Below are 7,233 nucleotides of genomic sequence, written 5' to 3'. Positions count from 1 at the left end.
GGTGAATCTATACACTAAGAAACAACAGTATGTATATATGCGTGTGTCTGTGTGTGAGAAAGAGAGAGAATCTGTCTCTCTGCTGCTCAAACGCCACCTTGGAATATAACCAAATTTGGCACACATATAATTTGCAGTACAGGGAGTAACACAGGCTACTGATGTCCCAATGAGACTCCCTGTGTCATCTGCCACCTGCACCAGAACAACACTGAAGCAACCATTTCCTTTGCCCAGTACAAAGGTGAAGTTGTGCTGAGCCCTGTACTTTCCTCTTTAACACCACTGGATGTCTGTGTTTTCCAGTTTCAGTGCAGATAACATTTATTCACACTCACATCAACAACCAATTATTCCAATCAAGGGTCACAGGGGGCTGAAGCCTATCCCAGCAGTCACAAAATGTGAGGCGGGGTACACCCTGGACAGATACCAGCCTCTGTCGCAGGGCCACATATAGACAAACAAACACATTCACACACACCTTCTAATTTAAAGTGTCCAATTCATCTAACCTACATGACTTTGGATGAGGGAGGAAAATGAAGCACCCGGAGGGAATCCACACAAACACAGGGAGAACATGCAAACTTCACACAGAAAGGCCACAGGTGGGAATCAATCCGATGACCTTCTCGGTGTGAGGCAACAGTGCTAACCACCGTGCTGCCCTTCATACACTCAACACTTAAAAAAAAAATAATTACAAAAAAATCTGCATTGTTGAAGACACCTAAGTTTCCAGAAGAGCCAGAAATAATATTGATGGAAAAATCATGATATCTGTGAGGAGTCAAAGAATTAGCTCAGCTGCATGAGACAATTCTGGAGCTGCCTGCCGTGTGGCCTGGTGGCTGGTCAGCAGTGTGATCTGTCTTCCTGCGTGTCTTGATTTGCCCAGAATTCCTGCAGCATCTGATACACGTAGCTGAGTTGTTGCCTCTGCTCGTGACACTGGTGTCACAGGTTTGAGATGCAAGACAAACTGGACCATTTCCTGTGAGGTACAACCTGGCAAGAACATATTGTAATGGTGGAAGCACAACTGGATACCCCTTAACAAGGAACCACAACTTGTGTAAATCTTTCTTCAATAAACGTCAAGAACTAGGCAGAGGTCAGGTTACACAACATAGGCAGTCCACATGGCAACAGTGTCCTTGAGAGATAAGACTCAGAGGCAAACCAGGTAAACAGGCAGGCCGTCAGTGTACAGGTGATCAAGATAATGTGCCAATAGTCCAAAATCAGCAGGGTAAACTCATGGTGGAAACAAGGCAGCAACAGGCATGCAGCATACAGAAAGCACATCAGTAAGTAAATTACATCTATATAGTGCCTTTCAAGATTAAAAATCACAAGGTGCCATGAATGCAAAACCTCTACCACCTTTAGTTTTTAATCTACATTTAGAAACGTGAAAAGCCTCGAACAGAGGCCCTCAAAGTCCTAGTGGTGACATATGGCTGCAACCATTCACCACTTTAAGCAGGTGATTCACATCTTGTCAGGAGCCTAGCAGCAACATTTTGTAATTCAACCAAGAAGAAATGAAAGCATGAATAGTTGATCTACACTCAACAAAAATATAAACGCAACACTTTTGGTTTTCCTCCCATTTTGTATGAGATGAACTCAAAGATCTAAAACTTTTTCCACATACACAATATTACCATTTCCCTCAAATATTGTTCACAAACCAGTCTAAATCTGTGATAGTGAGCACTTCTCCTTTGCTGAGATAATCCATCCCACCTCACAGGTGTGCCATATCAAGATGCTGATTAGACACCATGATTAGTGCACAGGTGTGCCTTAGACTGCCCACAATAAAAGGCAACTCTGAAAGGTGCAGTTTTGTTTTATTGGAGGGGATACCAGTCAGTATCTGGTGTGACCACCATTTGCCTCATGCAGTGCAACACATCTCCTTCGCATAGAGTTGATCAGGTTGTCAATTGTGGCCTGTGGAATGTTGGTCCACTCCTCTTCAATGGCTGTGCGAAGTTGCTAGATATTGGCAGGAACTGGTACACGCTGTCGTATACGCCGGTCCAGAGCATCCCAAACATGCTCAATGGGTGACATGTCCGGTGAGTATGCCGGCCATGCAAGAACTGGGACATTTTCAGCTTCCAAGAATTGTGTACGGATCCTTGCAACATGGGGCCGTGCATTATCCTGCTGCAACATAAGGTGATGTTCTTGGATGTATGGCACAACAATGGGCCTCAGGATCTCGTCACGGTATCTCTGTGCATTCAAAATGCCATCAATAAAATGCACCTGTGTTCTTCGTCCATAACAGACGCCTGCCCATAATAACCCCACCGCCACCATGGGCCACTCGATCCACAACATTGACATCAGAAAACCGCTCACCCACACGATGCCACACACGCTGTCTGCCATCTGCCCTGAACAGTGTGAACCGCGATTCATCCATGAAGAGAACACCTCCCCAACGTGCCAAACGCAGCGAATGTGAGCATTTGCCCACTCAAGTCGGTTACGACGACGAACTGGAGTCAGGTCGAGACCCCGATGAGGACGACGAGCATGCAGATGAGCTTCCCTGAGACGGTTTTTGACAGTTTGTGCAGAAATTCTTTGGTTATGCAAACCGATTGTTCCAGCAGCTGTCCGAGTGGCTGGTCTCAGACGATCTTGGAGGTGAACATGCTGGATGTGGAGGTCCTGGGCTGGTGTGGTTACATGTGGTCTGTGGTTGTGAGGCTGGTTGGATGTACTGCCAAATTCTCTGAAACACCTTTGGAGACGGCTTATGGTAGAGAAATGAACATTCAATACACGAGCAACAGCTCTGGTTGACATTCCTGCTGTCAGCATGCCAACTGCACGCTCCCTCAAATCTTGCGACATCTGTGGCATTGTGCTGTGTGATAAAACTGCACCTTTCAGAGTGGCCTTTTATTGTGGACAGTCTAAGGCACACCTGTGCACTAATCATGGTGTCTAATCAGCATCTTGATATGGCACACCTGTGAGGTGGGATGGATTATCTCAGCAAAGGAGACGTGCTCACTATCAGAGATTTAGACTGGTTTATGAACAATATTTGAGGGAAATGGTGATATTGTGTATGTGGAAAAAGTTTTAGATCTTTGAGTTCATCTCATACAAAATGGGAGCAAAACCAAAAGTGTTGTGTTTATATTTTTGTTGAGTGTACATACATACATACATACACACACACAGGGCAAAGACGACGAAGAAGAGGAGGATAACGTTTCCGCAAACAGTGGGAGAAGAAGAAAACTAGAAAGGTGGAAATAAGAGTGGGGACTTTGAATGTTGGTAGTATGACTGGTAAAGTGAGAGAGCTGGCTGATATGATGGAGAGGAGAAAGGTAGACATATTGTGTGTGCAAGAGACCAAGTGGAAGGGAAGTAAGAGCAGGAGCATCGGCGGTGGGTACAAGTTGTTGTACCATGGTGAGGACAGGAAGAGAAATGGTGTTGGGGTCATTTTAAAGGAAGAGTATGTTAAAAGTGTGTTGGAGGTTCATCGAGTGTCTGACAGGGTGATGAGTGTGAAGTTGGAAATTGAAGGGGTGATGATGAATATCATCAGTGCATATGCCCCACAGGTAGGTTGTGAGATGAAGGAGAAAGAAGATTTCTGGAGTGTGTTAGATGAGGTGGTGGAGAGTGTGCCCAAGCATGAATGAGTGGTGATAGGAGCGGAGTTCAATGGCACGTTGGTGAAGGGAACAGAAGTGATGAGGAAGTAATGGGTAGATATGGTATCAAGGATAGGAATGGGGAAGGACAGATGGTAGTTGATTTTGCAAAAAGGATGGAAATGGCTGTGGTGAATACAGTGGTCCCTCGCTATAACGCGATTCACCTTTCACGGCCTCACAGTTTTGCGGATTTTTTAGTGCAATTTTGCATGCTTTTTTTTTTTTTTTTTTTACAGTGCATTGTGTTCTGCATCCTCATCAGGTAGGCCAGTTGCGGCACTGGTCGGCATCACCGTCATTGGCTAAGGGAGAGCACACGCATTGTGTTCTGTGTCCTGATTGGCTAAAGCCCAGTTTACACATAGACGGTTTTGTCGGCGGGTAGTACATAGGCCGAAATTCGCGGTAGTTCTGGCTGTTTTCGTGGTGGAAAGGGGCGTAGCTTTTCGCTGGTGTTTTGAGCGCCGTACTAGCCGCAAATATGCGGATAAAACGCCGATAAATCCGCAGAATAAAGCAGAGTTTTGACGCCGTAGCATCCGGCACACGTCAGGCAACGGGGGTTAATACCCAGTTCTATCCTTTACAATCGCAGGTTAAGACGCGCGTGAGAACGGCGGTGTTCTGCTGCTGCCGATAATGCCCTGTGTACGCTGGATTTATCCAGGCAAATCCTGCGTTACTCCAGGAACTTTCGCATATAGGTACCGCCCCCAGAGTATAATAGGCTGAAGCAGCTGTCAGTGCAGGGGGAGGGAGCTCATCTATCAGCCTTTTCTTTTCTCTCTTTTTCCCCTCCTCAACGTGTTGCTCCGTCTCCACCACAGGGCTACCCTCTGCTTCTGAACCAGACCTCTTGGTAAGTCCTTGCCGCTGCCAATTTTATTTTAGGAGGCATACTGGAGCTTCTCTGCAAAAATATCTGGAGCTGGCCGTGAGTGAGAGGCCTGCATGCAGCGCGCTAGCGTTTTTGTACTGACCGCCGCCTATCGACCGTTTGGAACACCGTTAACCGGGAGGTGGCGTTTAGAACAGCGTACTGTCAGCTAGCGCCGCCGTTTTGTCTGCCTCTGTTGCCGGTTAAAATGCCTTTGAGTATGCAGATGTGGGCTCTATCGCCGTTGGTTAGGGATACAACGCCGGCCGCCAATTACGGCGGTGTAAACTGCAGCACTACAGGAAGGGGCGGGATGACACAGCGATTAAAAAGTATCAAACGCCGTTGTTCGCGTTGTCTCCGTCGTCAGGCCACTTCTCTGGGAGCGCTCCCGGAATTATTCGACATGTTGAATAATTTTTTCTACGATTCCCGGTGAAGCCAGAACCAAACCATGCCCCCATGCGCCGGCGTTAACTAAGGCGTTTGATCCCTAAAACGACCCGGAGGGGGCAAAATCTCTGCCGGGACGCTTCCGGGAGAGTTTACCGTCTATGTGTAAATGGGGCTTTAGGGACTGTAGACCATTTTCAATCAGTCTCCTCCGTGCCGTGTCTCCTGTACAGTACAGAATGGGGTCAGCTTGCCAAATTTGTTTATAAGAATCTTCTCGCCCAGAAGAAAAAAGAGCACCAACAACTACCCATAACTATGTTCTTCACTCGGAAGAAGACACCTGCACTGAGGCCTTCAGTGGGAAAAGACGCTACAGCGGAGCAGCGCCAGGATAAAGAGGCACGGTCAGAGGATCTGTGAAATACTGGTGAGTCACTATTAATAATTTGTTATGTGTCCAACCTCGTAGGTTGATCGTTAAAATTTAATTCATTAGTTCTAAAAGCCATCATAATTATTTATAAGAAAATGTTCAGTTTTTATTTCTCAAACAAATGTTTGGGCCTGAAAACAGGTTTTGATCTTTGGTTTCATTCTATAATACTGGACTTATTTTTCTACTAAGGTTTGGAAAGTGAGAAAATGTTAATGCCTGTTTGAGAAAAGAGTATAACGTGTGTAGTGAGGGATTTTACAGCCTTAAAACGTCTATTATAATTGTAAAAAAATAACATTGACTACTTCGTGAATTTCACCTATTGCGGGTTATTTTTAGAACGTAACTGCCGCGATAAACGAGGAACCACTGTACGTACTTCAAGAAAAGGGTAACATATAAGAGCGGAGGAAGGTGCACACAGGTGGACTACATTCTTAATAGGAGATGCAAGCTAAAAGAAATCAGAGACTGTAAGGTGGTGGCAGGAAAGAGTGTCATTAGACAGCATAGGATGGTTGTTTGTAGGATGACTTTAGAGGTAAAGAAGAAGAAGAGAGTGAGAACTCAACAAAGGATCAGATGGGGCAAGCTGATGGAGGAAGACTGTTGTGTGAAATTTAGCAAGCAGGTGAGAGAAGCACTGGATGGAGGGGAAGCAGTTTTGGAAAACTGGAAAAGTACTGCAGATGTGGTGAGGGAGACAGCTAGGGCAGTACTGGGTATGACATCTGGACAGTGGAAGGAAGACAAGGAGACTTGGTGGTGGAATGAAGAGGTCCAGGAAAGCATAAGGAGAAAGAGGTTGGCGAAAAAGTTTTGGGATAGTCGGAGAGATGAAGAAAGTACACAGGAGTACAAGGAGATGTGGCACAAGGTGAAAAGAGAAGTGGCAAAAGCGAAGGAAAAGGCATATTGTGAGCTGCACAAGAAGTTGAATAGTAAAGAAGGAGAAAAGGTCTTTTACCGAATGGCCAGACAAAGGGACAGAGCTGGAAAGGATGTGCAGCAGGTTAGGGTGGTAAACGATGCACATGGTAATGTGCTGACAAGTGAGGATTGTGTGCTGAGAAGGTGGAGGGAATATTTTGAAGAGCTGATGAATGAAGAAAATGAGTGAGAGAAAAGGCTGGATGATGTGGTGAGAGTAAATCAGGAAGTACAAGAGATTGGTAAGGAAGAAGTGAGGGCTGCTATGAAGAGGATGAAGAGTGGAAAGGCAGTTGGTCCAGATGACATCCCAGTGGAGGCATGGAAATGTCTAGGAGAGATGGCAGTGGAGTTTCTCACCAGATTGTTTAATAAAATCTTGGAAAGTGAGAGGATGCCCGAGGACTGGAGACGAAGTGTGCTGGTTCCTATTTTCAAGCACAAGGGTGATGTGCAGAGCTGCAGTACAGAGGCATAAAGTTGATCAGCCACAGCATGAAGTTATGGGAAAGAGTAGTAGGCTAGGCTTAGAAAACAGGTGAATATCTGTGAGAATACTTTTGGAGAAGTACAGAGAAGGCCAGAAAGAGTTACACTGTGTGTTTGTGGACTTAGAAAAAGCTTATCATACGGTGCCAAGAGAAGAGCTGTGGTATTGTATGAGGAAGTCTGGAGTGTCAGAGAAGTATGTTAGGGTAGTGCAGGACGTGTACAATAATAGTGTGATAGCGGTGAGATGCGCAGTCGGAATGACACACTTATTCAAAGTGGAGGTGGGATTACACCAAGGATCAGCTCTGAGTCCTTTCGTGTTCACAGTGGTGATGGACAGGTTGACGGATGAGTTCAGACAGGAGTCCCCATGGACTATGTTGTTTGCAGATGAC

This window comes from Thalassophryne amazonica, chromosome 2 (assembly GCF_902500255.1).
Source record: "Thalassophryne amazonica chromosome 2, fThaAma1.1, whole genome shotgun sequence".
NCBI classification, from domain to species: Eukaryota; Metazoa; Chordata; class Actinopteri; order Batrachoidiformes; family Batrachoididae; genus Thalassophryne; species Thalassophryne amazonica.
Note: the sequence above shows the minus strand (reverse complement) of the source record.